The 13,808-nt window shown below is 36.5% G+C and overlaps 1 long non-coding RNA gene across 10 annotated transcripts; it reads right to left on the bottom strand.

Annotated features, from left to right (window-relative positions):
* Positions 1-30: 30 nt before the first annotated feature.
* LOC115658591 lies at positions 31-13,271 on the bottom strand. Of its 10 annotated transcripts, XR_004002352.1 has the most exons (7): positions 13,172-13,271; positions 8,721-8,789; positions 7,633-7,665; positions 5,112-6,839; positions 3,646-3,693; positions 936-1,019; positions 31-314 (listed from the first exon to the last, which is right to left on the bottom strand). It is a non-coding gene; the product is annotated as an uncharacterized LOC115658591 (long non-coding RNA). The 10 variants fall into 10 exon arrangements; XR_004002347.1 differs by having other exon boundaries at positions 936-2,010; positions 3,583-6,839; XR_004002349.1 differs by having other exon boundaries at positions 3,583-6,839.
* Positions 13,272-13,808: the final 537 nt, after the last annotated feature.

The following is a 13,808-nucleotide window of genomic DNA, read 5'->3' as shown; positions in this document are numbered from 1 at the left end:
TAGTGCATCAGAGGTGAAATCTACATGCAGTAATGACATTTCTATAAACTTATAATAAAGCTTTGAGACAGCAGATGGACTAGCTGGTGTTCAAATATTATGGTGATTGCACACAATAAGAACAGGTAATTAAGCAAGGACATTAACTTAAAAGTTATTTACTTGTAATATAGAAAAGGAGTATAAGTCTTTACATTCTTCTTCTCAATTCAGGACACAATTGTTGCTTTCCTGTAATTAACTGCATATTTATTCCATTCCTTGGTTAGATAATTTTTCTTGTGAGTTGTGTAGGCCACAATATTCTTGAATCCCTTCAAAGAGGCAAAAAACAAGATAGTAGTGAACTAACTTTAGGTATTGTTGATCACTGTATGGATCTATTGCCTGCTGTGGGCATAAGTCACAAAATTTTATCTATCATTACCCTAACTTATATTTGGTTTAAAGAATATCTCAATGTGCCTTTTAGTATTCAAATAGCAGAAGAAAAATGGGTCTTTCTGCATTTTGTACATTTGCTCTTCTGGAAGTGTAAGAGTGACATATTCAAAACTTAATTCACTGGTAAGCTACCAAATTCCATTTAAGAAATGCCTGTTCATAGAAAGTTAGCAAAACTATTTTATTTTATCAGTAAGAGTACATGATGTATTTGCTAGAACTCAGTGAAGGTCAAAATAAGCCATAGAAGACCCACTTATTTTAGTTACCTGGAGTTAAATAGCTATCATTTTAACAGAATTTAATTGTTTAAAATATAAGTGGCTGAAGTAATTGTCTGAGAGAAATAAAGAGATAACAAATGATGCAATTTCATTCTTATACTGTACATTCTGCAAAAATTATGCTGTTGATGCCTTCATAGCATATTTTAGAAATTAATTGCTCAGACAAGTAATTCACAGATCAGCCTTTTAACATGACATACTTACTTTGGATGATATTCCTGTAAGATGAAGTAGCTGGGGACTCAGGTATTTCAGACACAAAAGATTGGCCTTTATCACAACTTTTCCCTAAAAAATAAAAAAAAAAAAAAAAAAGCTAAAACCCTTGTGATGCAGGAAAACAAACAAAAACAAAAATTGCCTGAAATGTAGCTCCCCAAAATTGCTGTACCAGTCCAGTGAACCAAGGGCTTAAGTTCTTCCTGTGTCAGTAACATATAAATGAAGCATGGTACCTATTTTCTTATAGATAGCTATTAGAACTAAGTAGCAGAACAATGTAGTTTTTCAGATTGAGATCCTAGGTTTTCCTAGATTTAGAAGTCTATACACATGCCTTGTCTATACCATCCTTCCATCTATATGGGATGCTGTTCCTTAATTCCATGAAGTGTAGCATCAAGATGATCTTGCTTTACACTCAATACAGTGTAGATTAGCATATATTATCTACTGGTAACTTGGTTCTTTACATACTAGCTCTTTTCTTTTCATATAGCTAATTATTCACTGAAAAAATCCAACTAAATTCATACACCTAGCATTTTTTCAGTTGTTATAGAAGCTCTAGTTTTAACTACATCAAAACTTGATGTTACAAGATTTTAGTCTTCCTTGTGGTATGGTTTAATCCAATGCAAAGGAGCATTTTTTCAAAAAAAATCGCACACTCTAAATTAGTCATGTTAATAAAGGTGAAAGGTTTAAATAGTAATCATGTCAGCCTAAGCAGGAAGTTCTCTCATCATTTTACTTATTTCAGACCAAACCATATTATCACAGTTCCACAAACTATATTTACAGGACTTTTCATTCTAAAAGAGAGTCAGCTATTGGACACCGTGTTCTGTGTTTATCACAGTGAATAAGTCTAACACATAGCTGATATGCCAAAAATAACCCTAAAGTAATGGCAAGCACATTGTTGCTTTTTATTATGTAATTTGCCAACCTTTCCTATCTGAGGATCTAGGGGCACTTTACCCAGGAAAGAAATATTTAAATTTTGGCACATCATGTCTGCTCCTCCAGTTGTTGGAGGAAAGATTTGAGATTCAATCTGTAATTAAAAAAAAAAAGGACAAGTAATACAAGACGACTCCAGAAAAGATCATTTTGAGAACATTTCTTCAGTTTTGTTTAGTGGCATTTTCCAAACATCACTTATTGAAATCCCAATTAAAACAGGACCACATATTGTGGGTAGGCTGTGTATGGTAGTTTGCTGGCATACTACCACTAAGTACATTGGTGGTCTACACAGTTAAAACATTTGTCCTAAGCTTTCACACAAATCATTTCTGCCCATTAAGAGCATTTTAGGTGCATATATAAATCACAAGTACCATTTCTAATACATTTTCCCTCTATTCGTCTAATTTAGGTTACTATTCCCCCAAGATATTTATTGTGGTATATACATAATCCTAATTTTAAAATTGGGGGTTAGAATTTAAATTTACAAGAGTGAGGGATTTGACAGCAGACAGTGTGATTAGCCAAAAGGTATAAATATTCTTTAATTCTGACCTGCAAAAACCTAATTCTTTCCAAGACCTGGGATTCTTGAGCAGAGACTGATGATTATGTCTGATTTTTTAAGCACTCACATTGCTTTGAGGATGTGTTCAAATGAGTAATAGGTTGATGCCAAGAAATTCACCTGAAAACCATGGACTCACGTTCCCAAGACCAGCTGATAATGACCATTCAAACATGCAGACTAATGCACTACCATCCTTCAGTTCTTCCCTGATTGGGTCAGTAACATGTAATTTGTAATCTTGTTCCCTTCCTAGCCCAATCCTCAGACTCCATGTTTATCATGACTGGAACATACAATCGGGTATGGGAATGTTTTTAGAAAATGATTAAGGTACACAGTGTAGCTACACCCCATTCCACAGTGCTCCCAGTTTGTACTTTCACATGCTGAAAATGCCAAGGAAGTTCTGAAGCAAAAGCAGTTGGTGTAGCTCACTTATGTAATAGAGTTATCAGGAGTTCAGCATCTAAAGGAAATGGTTAGTAATGCAGAAACATCTAAATGTTTGTGTAAGCTTTTAGAAGCAAAACTAAACAAGAAGGGAGGGTGCAATAGTGCTTGAACACACAGCACTTCAGAAGTTTCCTACATCACAGGAGCTGCAACATCCCACATCATTGATCCAGAGATGCCAGCCAGTGGCTCCTCTTAACAGGAGCATTTAAGACAGAGTTGTTAAACACAGATCTTAAAGTAGGTCTATCATTCAAATATGGATGTCTAATGTGTAACATCCCGCTGTGTGGCTGAACCCTCCATTTCAAATTTGCTATTTTTATACAATGTCCTGGCTCCTTAAAAGAACCTACAAAACTAGTCCTTGGCCTCAGGAAAGCACCTTTTGTAACTATCTAAGGACAACAGTACGTATATAAAGAGCTTGATACTGTTTTCACCAACAGAAACAGGATTTTTTCCTGTACTACTACAAAAAGGATTTTTTAATGAATGACTTTACTCAGGAGATCAAGCAAATTTGTGCCATGATAAGTAAATCCTTTCCCTTCCCTCATGGTCAACACAAAACATATATACATTTGGAGTGTGTATATTAAGACGAGTTAAAATATTTTTAGATAGTCTTACCTTACATTTTGGGCATACAAAGCCACTCATATTTTCAACACCACCTATGACTGGCAGTTTTACCTTATGACAGAAGTTGATCTCCTTTCAAATGTTCTGAAGTGATATTTCCTATCAAAGGCAAATGTTACTTTGTCAGTCCACATGTACTGGACTTTTTCCATCTGTGGGTTTCCCCTACAAAGCAAGCTTTCCTTGTCCAAATCTTTCAAGCAACTGTTACAAGAGCGCTTACTGAATTCTTGCTGACTTCTCTTCACATTCTGAGCATGTTTTCCACCATCAGATTAAACATATAACCTATTGTGTGGTTTATTCAGTTAAGGTATCTTCTGTTTCGAGACTGACCAAAGATTATCAAGCTTTTTAGATCTTTATTCAACCAGCTTAGCTTCCAACATCTTTAAACCTGTCCAACAATTCTGGCATGGGATCAAGCATCTTTATGCATATTGCCTGCCTTCATGTCCTATCTTCAGTGGCAAGTATTCTTTAAATAGAATGGATTATGCAAATATTACTTTTGCATCTACTGTTAGTTTACAGAAAGACATCAAAAAACTAATCTGGTGAAGGTGTTGAAGATGTGCGGGAACGGGTTTACTCACTCTTTCCAAAGTAAATTCTAACACCACTCCCTAATCCTCACCCTTCTCATGCACATGGCTGACCTCATTTCCTTCTACTCCCTCCCACCACATACCTTGCATTCTGCTCCCTACTCAGTATTCCACTTGTGCCTTTGGACATTTTCTTGTTGCTCCTACTCCTGTAAAACTGTCTCTTCCTGCACAATTGGCCTCTTCTCCCATTTCTTCAAATTACCCACAAATAACGTACCTTTGATTTAGTTAGACTTCTGCCACTAATCTCAGCTCTGGTGCCTGACTTCAAACAAAAAGCCCTCACTCCCACCCCTCCAAAAAAAGACACATTATACACACCTCAAGAAGGAAAAATATACTAAACCACAGAGGTTCTATTTTCCTTAAAAAATAAAAATAAAAAAAGCTCACCATGATTCTCCCCCATTCGAACATCACTAGTATTGTCTTGCTGTCTAATGTTATCACTCCTTACTAAGTTCCCTCCTAACACCACCTGTAAGTGAACAGTATTGCAAGTTCCTGAAGGCAAAGGACTCTGAAGTCTATAACATGCCAGAGAGCTGTATACAGGTTCAACATAATGTAATTTAAATGAGAAAATTATTTGTTCTCTACGGATTAGCATCCAATAATTTGGTTGTGATGAATGGGTCACGCTGGGCATGGGTCCTAAATGGCAGGAAGAAGATTCTGAAGCCAATTGGCTGAGTTAAATCATTTTCTTCCGTGGAGAGACATTCCTTTCTACCTACATGCTATAGTTGATTGACATGGTCTTGTCTGTAAAGTTAATAAGTGTTCCAAAGCAAAGATTTGATTAACTGGTATTACATTTGTAGCAGTACTTCTCTTACCTGAGGGGTAGTGATTATGTATGCGGAATTTAGATATGCACAATAGATAAATGTTCATCTGAAGTACCTGAAGGTGTATCCACAATAAGGTAATCAATTTCACCCCACTGCACATCACAAAGAAATTGTTTGATCATTCCTAAAAACAGATGCAAAGTGAACAACAAATTTGAAATTTAGAAACATACAAGCTAGAAAATAGCAAGTGTGCACAGTTTCCTCAATCTCCACTGTAAACTTAAAGGAGCCAAAAGCTTGAGTGAGACATTCAGAATTTGGTCTGTTATTTAAAAAGTCTGAAAGGCACTTTGAGAATCTATTCTATGATAAAATATTACCTGAAATATTACTGCAGCCACACTCAACCTCAAAGCCTGGATCTATTCAGCAAGGAGAGTATGTAAAATGGTACCGTTTCACTCAAAATACCTGCTCTGTGTTTGACTTCAACAAATATATATTTTTACTTCTGTTAACAATGCAGAGCCAACACAGATGAGGGAGGTGGATTCTATTATTTCACATGTATCGGAATTATTTAGCAAGTTCCAATCAGTTATATCTGTAAAACTCCCATCTATGGCAAGCGATAAAAGATATCACTGAAGCCATAATTTTACCTGCAGAAGTTTCATTATTGGTAGTGATGCCATAAAGTAAATAATTCAGTTTTACTCTCAGATCCCATCATGTGCAAGGCTGATACTTAGAAATCACCAGCTTTTCAGTTGATCATTTTAAATATAGAAGGTTCTGGATACAACAATCCTGGACTCTCACAATATCAGTACAGAATCACTGTTCAAAAAGATCTGCACCTTAAGTTATATTTCCAACAGAGCATTTTACTCAAATTTCTCTATATTTTAACTTATGCACTGTCAAACTAGAATTGAGTTTTATCAATCAAAAGTTAGGTACATTCTATTTCAGAAAATTTAGTAGAAAATGTAAGCAGAAAGCAATGGGATGTCAGATCGAAAGGGCTAAAACAAAGTAATTTTAAATCCACAGTAACATGGAAATCACACGTTAAGTTCTGAAAAAAGTATGAGCAGTTTTATTACAGAGGTTTATCAGCAAAACTGGCTCAAAAGAATATTGTCTATTGCCATAATCAAATGGTCTGCTTCCTTCCAGTTTTCTTTTATGCACAAAAGGATATTAAAACAAACTATACATTTTAAAGGGTGAATTATTAACCAAATAAGACAGTGTTGCTACCTATATTCATTAAAAAAAAACCCACTGAACATCAGGTAACTTGAAAATTATGATGCTGAATATTGAGATTTCTTTCAGATATGCAATCAATTTAGGAATCTTTTTTATAATATGATCAATATCAATGCCTATTCAGAAAGTTCATTAGACCCCTGTTAACACTGGGCAATAAACTACAGATATATGCCCAAGTGTGAAAAAAGTATAAAATATACATTTTAAACAGTAGCATGCATGCAATAATATTTTATCAAATATAGACTCCTTAGTTTCCATCTAGCCAATCTTAACTAAGTTCTGATTATGTTAGAGAGCTCAGTTCAATATAAGAAACATCTTATAGTGAAAGGAAATGCTAAGAATAACTTCTTTTCCAACAAACCAAGTTTGATATGGAAAAAAGAAAGCACTGTCTACGCTGTAATAATTTATGCTCCTCGATGCAACAATCAACAACAATGAAAATACTTGAGCTACAGACCATTTTGGGGGGTCTTCTCCAGATAACAGCATCATCAGGACCACTGAGCAAGAACCCCACTGACATGACACTTAAGTTTTCTTCAGCATACTAGAAAAGAGGAAGCATACTATTAAAATAGCCCAGAAATAAATTTACTTGACAAAATAATATCCTTACCAGTTCTTAAATGGAGCAAAACATAGTTTAAGAAAATGGATGTTGGAGGAAAAGTAAGGACACTTCATTTTTTCAAATCAGTCAAAGGCTGCATGATTTCTGTACAACAGTCTGACTATATTTACATTTTAAAGAGTCTTTTACAAACTAATAATGCCAATTAGTTCAATAATCTTCACAGAATCACTATTGAGAAAGCATGTGGCTAAAATTACTTTCCTTTCTCTCTCAGATTCAGAAAAGTATTTCTGTGGTGGCATGTACAAAAGTTTGAACAAAATCTGAAATAGTTCCATGCATTTTGTTAAGAACATCACTTCTGTTATCCCTTGGGATTTAATTATCTGCAGTGTTATTATAACTGAAAGTAAAGTATTGTGCATAAGTGCATGAGAACCAGAAATAATGAAACCGACTCGTCTATTTTCACTGCCCAAACCAAAATAAGTGCAAAGGGAAACAACTGAAAAATTGAAACTTTCTTTAAAATATTCAGTTATAATAACCCACTGTGATGCTAGTAACAGAAGGAATTTTTGTAAAGCTATGATTTGTAACCTGTAGTGTGTCTTTAAGAAGCAGGATGTCTGTATATGGAAAAGACTGGGTGGTAAGGGGAAACTAGTTCTAGTTTCTGTCTGGAATAGGCCTCCTAAAATGTATTCTTTAAAATAAATAAATAAATAAATAAATAAATAAAATAAAAAATACCTCACTGACTTACCACCGGAGACCATCCAGAACCACTCAAGTGAACCTGAGGATAAAAGCAATGTTTTAAAACCCCATATATGCAGTATATACACAAAGCATGTAAAATATAATCTACACTTCAAACCAGATGCCAAGAAATGTGTTAACTGTATTGAAAGAGTCAAATGTCCATATCAGAAACCGCAAAAAGGCAGAGTTACTAAATTAGTCAGTAAACAATGAATTCTGTCAATGTTGCTCAAATGGCCATTGCAGCAAACATGCTGCCTAACAATTTGCAAGACAGCCCTCATACCCTTGCTGCAGAAATATTTGAAGGAAAGAAAGAGTTAGAGGCTGTGAAGTATAAGGATACCTGCTAAACATTTGCTATGTAGAGAAGGTTTTGTCATAAAATACAACAAAACCAGAAAGGGCACTGGCAACCAACTCCAAAGAAACACAAGTATGTACAAATTGCTCTCAAAACCAATACTGCCTTATGCCAATGGTATTACTTTCCTAATAATGTGTCAGCCTGATCACAGATAAATGTCTTAGAGGCTGCTAACTGCATGGCAAAGACGGGTCAAATGTCTTTCTACTACAAACGGTACATTCCCTATAAGCAATGTTTATAAGTCCCTGTTCAGAATGTTGTCTTTCTCCTACGCCAATTAGCTAGTCTTTAAGGAAACAAAGGCGAACCTTGCGAAGACGAATGGTATATATGTGATTAGTATGAAAACACGGTGTGCTTATACATCTCAAAAAATAAAAAACCAGAGCTATAATAAGGTTGCATATCACTAAAAATTCAGAATTTTGTACAAAGTGATGATTCTGCAGTATAGCCTTCACAAGCAATAAAGTTCATTTTATGTTGTTATCCTGGCATTAACTGTTTACTTGAAGCATGCAACTCATTTGTACAAGCTAGCCACGTTGTACTGAATTTGGAGGGGCTCAGCTTGCTTTTTATCATGTAAGCATTTCCACATATTTTAAACAAGCCCTAAATATTCAAAAAAAACAGTCAAGGAGCGCTCCCAGTAAATAACCTATTAGGCCACTTGAGACAATTTATTCTTATTGTTTTAAAAACAATAACAATCATACCTCTTCTCCCTCTATACCCATTATTTTAGGGATTGATGGTCCACAAATATCTATGTCCAGCAGAGCAACCTAAGAAAAAAAAGAGTTGGAAATAAGTCTGCACAGATTTGTTTACATAAAATAAAATAGAAGCAAACACTAAAATGAGTTTAAATTTGGAGTGTAGCTTAGATTAGTAATGGGAAATGAAGCATTCTGACATTAGATCACTAGCTTGAAGACATGACTGCCTTTACTAAATTCATTTTTGGGAGCAGGCCCAGTTCTAATGGGCAGTCATTCACCATCTCAATGGAAGTTAATTTGTATCTTCCTTGGTAGATAGATACAGCAGGAATTGCTTAAGCATGGAAACTGAATTGTCCCTTCATGCTCAGGCACATCCATGCTACGAGAACAAGGCCCAACTGCATATTTTCCATGGTTAGAGGGCATCCCATTGTAACAGTTTTATTGCTAGCATGGTTAGAAAGTGTGTAAAGAAACAAGTTTTCCTATCCACCACATTGGCAATAAAACCCATTGTAGGAATACAGATGTGCTTAACTGTGTAGCATAGACAGACCCCTTGGGATGGTCTATGCAGGTCAGGATCGGCACAAATCAGTCAGTGCAATTTTGGGGAACTTTGTACTATTGCTGCCTATCCACTGATCTATGAAAAAATACTTCAAGCTCAGACATTTTTAACAAAGGCTAAATTGACCTAAAGTTACTTGAGAGATTAGGAGTTTATTAATTACTCTTCAACCAGCAGTATTTGAATCTGAGATCTTAAACACCTCAGTATTTACAATCCATTGTGAGGTACAACATTTTAAACAGTCTAAAACAAAAAACAGTCTTAAGCATATGTGCAACTCTCAGCAATGAGGCATTTGTGTACCATTCTGAGGAGCAGGGGGAATTGCTTGAAAATAAATTGCTTTTGTAAGAGTCCTGTGAATTTAACATGTAACAAAGCTTCTGAAATGCAATTTGAACTCATCTGTGCTACATTCGCTACCATACTCAGAGCAAAAAAGGTTATTCTATTACAGTATAAAATAATGCATGTACACAGAGGGCTGAAAGCCCTTTTGGTAGACATTACAAAGGTATCAGATTTTTTTGTTACTTTGCGAAAATCAGATGACCTCTAACACTGTATCAGTAAAGTGCAATATATGGAAACTGTCAACCACCACACAAAACCCTCTTAACTCTTAACAGTGGTCAGCACGCTGAATAATAAGTTTTGAATTTTGCACCAGGAAAGCCTGACTTCAAGCATCTAGTTTAAGTAGCAATCAACTTGTCCATCCTACTAACACTGACTTATCCTATTCAGGTTATAGGATAGGGTACGATATTACGTCTAAAAAATGAGTATGCATTTTCAAGCATGGCAGAAGCAGAGAAATACACCATTTCTCAGGACCTGGTCAGTTGGGTTCTTAATAGATTGATTATACTGTTGTACTTCAGCAAAGTTGTGACCCACACACCAAAACAAAGAGGATTACTATTTATAGTTTGGGAAGGCTAAGCATGGTGGAGGTTTTTTACCCATGAAAGCTTATGCCCAAATAAATCTGTCTTTAAGGTGCCACCAGACTCCTTGTTGTTTTTTTTTTGGCAAAGAATTATTACAGCTTGTTTAAAGTGTCATAGAACAATCCTGGATTCTCCAATCCTTGAGTTCTTATAACTAACGCAGGTAAATGTTCCCTGAGCAGCCAAGCATGAATTGGTAGAGCCCTGTATGGATACAAAATGTATATCTGCGGCTATAAAGTGGATATTCGCAGCGTTGCAGGGAGAAGGCAGCAGGGAGAAAGACCAGCAGGGCCATGGCCAGCAACTAGGTCAGGCAAAAGCTGTAGCATGTTGGGCCGCCACTCGCAGGAGTCAGTGCCCAGCCTGGGCAGCTCCTCTGGTGTGACTGTACTGTCCTCTGCCTACTGGAGGTGGCACCAGTCTCACTGGTAGCTGTCCCTTGTCATACTAGTGTGTGCAAGTAGTCCCTTCCAGGCAGCGGTGTGCGTCACCAAGATGGGAGGGGTTGCAAGCACTTTGGAGTACAGGATTAGAATAAAAAAGACTGATAAATTGGAGAATTGGTCTGAAATCAACAAGATGAAATTGAAAAAAGAGACAAGTGCAAAATACTTAGATAAAAAAATCAAATGCACAAATACAAAATGGGGAATCACTGGCAAGGCAGTAGTACTGCTGCACAACACCTGGAATAGCATGTCACAAAGCGAGTGAGGCAATAATAGAATGCAGTTGTGAAAAAGATTAATATTCTGGGGTGCATTTAACAGATTGTAGGTAATTGTCCCACTATACTTGGCACTGGAGTATTGTGTCCAGTTCTTGGTGCCACACTTTAGGAAAGATGTGGACAAAATGGAAAGTGTCCAGAGGAAAGCCACAAAAGTGATAAAAGATTTAGAAAACCTGACCTCTGAGGAAAGGTTAAAAAAACTGGGCATGTTTAGTCTTGAGAAAAGGAGACTGAAGGGGACTATAAAACAGTGTTCCAATATGTTAAGGCTGTTAAATAAAGGACGGTGATCAGCCGTTCTCTGTGTCCACAGAAAGGAGGACAAGAAGGAATGGGCTTAATCTCCAGCAAAGGAGATTAATGTCAGATTAGAAAAAACTTTCTAACTATAAAGGTAGATAAACTCTGGGCAAGGCTTCACAGGAAGGTTGTAGAATCTCCATCATTTGAATTCTTTAAGAACAGGTTAGACAAGCACCTGTCGGGGGTGGTCTAGATATATTTGGTCTTACCTCAGCACAGGGGGTTGCATTATAGGACTTCGAAAGGTCCCTTCCAGCCTTACATTTCTATGATATTAATGCAACTTGAGTACAACAGTGAAAGGAGTGCAGATTTATTTTATTTTGGGATATTTAGAAGCTCAGCAACTGTATTAAAAGGGACTGTGAAAAAATTGATTCCATTAGAAATACCTCAAATACACATCTCTGTAATAGCAACACATGATACTAGCAGGTAAAATATCCAGGTCTTTAAAAAACCCTCTAATGCCACTTGGCTTCCAAGCATTATTCTTCCATATCTCTTAAGTGTTAGGAGAAAAAGCCACAAGCTGCAGAGGCACAATGATGTCTCACTCAAATATTGTATCTTACCTTTCATCCGCCTTAGGGCAAACCACATAGGCAAAGGTATCAGGAGGTAACTGTGTTAGTCTATATCCACAAAAACAACAAGGATTCTGGTGGCACCTTAAAAACTAACAGATTTATTTGGGCAGAAGAAGTGGGTTTTTTACCCATGAAAGCTTATGCCCAAATAAATCTGTTAGCCTTTAAGGTGCCACCAGACTCCTTGTTGTTTACATAGGCAAAATCACCTGGACATATAGCCCTCTGCCAACCAAAAAAACTCTACCCACCACACTGTACAAACAGGAGACATACCAGACAAAGACACAGAGCAAACTCCAACACTTAAAAAACACAAGTGATAAGAGACAGGAACTTAAGGCAACAGGAATAAATGCACTAGCTGCCCACTAGAGGTCTCATCCCAAAGTCCTGGCATAGCAATCTGCTTTGTATGCTTGTGACATCAGAAAGAGGAAGACCTAAGTTGACTGCTCAACTGTTTGAATCTACAGTCCCTGGGAGAATAGGTATACTTTCTCACTTTTAACTTTCATCTAACTGAAACTCAATCGAGTGGTCTTTCAGATTTACAGAGCATCATTGTACACTGTGAAGAAGACAGCTGAATTAAAGATAGAATAAAAAAATACTTGGAAAATACAGTTTGTCTGCTGAATGGTACTGAGGAAGAATTGCATCAGTGATCAAGTCCAACGTTTGACCCTTTATTTGCATCGGGGGAAGAAACAGATTTTAATTAAATAACCACAAGAATTGTTGAAACTCTCTCACAATCATCAGGTACACAAAGGTTCCTCCCACTTGAAAGTCTCTGAAAATGTGGATGCTATTTTTGCCAACAGGTCTGGGAAAGAAAAAAAAAATCCAGTCAAAGACTAAGAGGGCAGTACATGATAACCAACAGGAGGGGGAAAAGAATCAGAGATGGAAAAGGCCCATTGCATCATTCCAATGCAATAAAGTTCCCTGCAGTACATTTCTAGTGTCTTTTTCCAGAGAGAATAATAAAAACAAATATTTGATTTTAAAGATAGTTCTAAGGGGAATGCCGCATTAAACTTTCTACTGTTGGATAATCACATGTCCCTCTAAGAGGACACAAGGCAAGGGCTAAATTACCTTTAGAGTAAGTTCAAATTACCCTCTGTTATCTGGTGATTTTGAACCAGCCACATACACCAACACAAGATAAAGAGGTCTGTAGAATACATTGATTAATATTTCCAGCTAGAGAGGAAATTCCACTTATAGCAGAGAAAAATATGTGTCTTATGATAAAAACATCTTGAAAGAAAACAAACCTAAATTCCAGATGTTCATGGTCAGGGTGGTCAGCCATTCAGCCCTGGTTCCTCAAGTTTAGTGATAAGAGTTTTTTCAGTGGCTGCAACTAGACTTCTGTGTTCCCAGTGCAGCAATATCAAATATCTGCTGGGTTTCCGCCTCCCACCCCTTTTTAAAAGAAAAAAATCATGAGGTTTTTTACAGTTTCACTCAAGTGCCCTTTGACTTTCTGTGGAGGATACTCTGCATTTTGCTGTTCAAAAATGGTTGTTTTCATCACTATATGTCCTTACTTTAAACTATTGTAATAAAATAGTATGCCTTAAAAGTAATACACTTATTGAATTTTAAGATATGGACCTGAGAATGTTTAGGAAGCTAATTACTGACAATTCAAGCTGGCAGATGCATGATGGAAATATTAACAATACAAGTGTTTTGAACCTGTGTAGTTTACTGTTCCAGTTACTAATTTGTTTAGAATTAGGGGTCATTCCTTTTAAGTAACATTGAGCACCTGAACTTCTAAAATGGGCACATTTTAAACTGCAGTCTCTGCAATGTAGTAGTATTTAGAGAATGCCAATGTTACACTTCAGCCCATATTCCCTCACTAACTATCCCAGCAACCTCATTCACAATTAATACCAGGGA

The sequence above is a fragment of the Gopherus evgoodei genome, chromosome 10 (assembly GCF_007399415.2).
Source record: "Gopherus evgoodei ecotype Sinaloan lineage chromosome 10, rGopEvg1_v1.p, whole genome shotgun sequence".
Classification (NCBI taxonomy): domain Eukaryota; kingdom Metazoa; phylum Chordata; order Testudines; family Testudinidae; genus Gopherus; species Gopherus evgoodei.
Note: the sequence above shows the minus strand (reverse complement) of the source record. Positions and strands in the feature narration are given on the sequence as shown.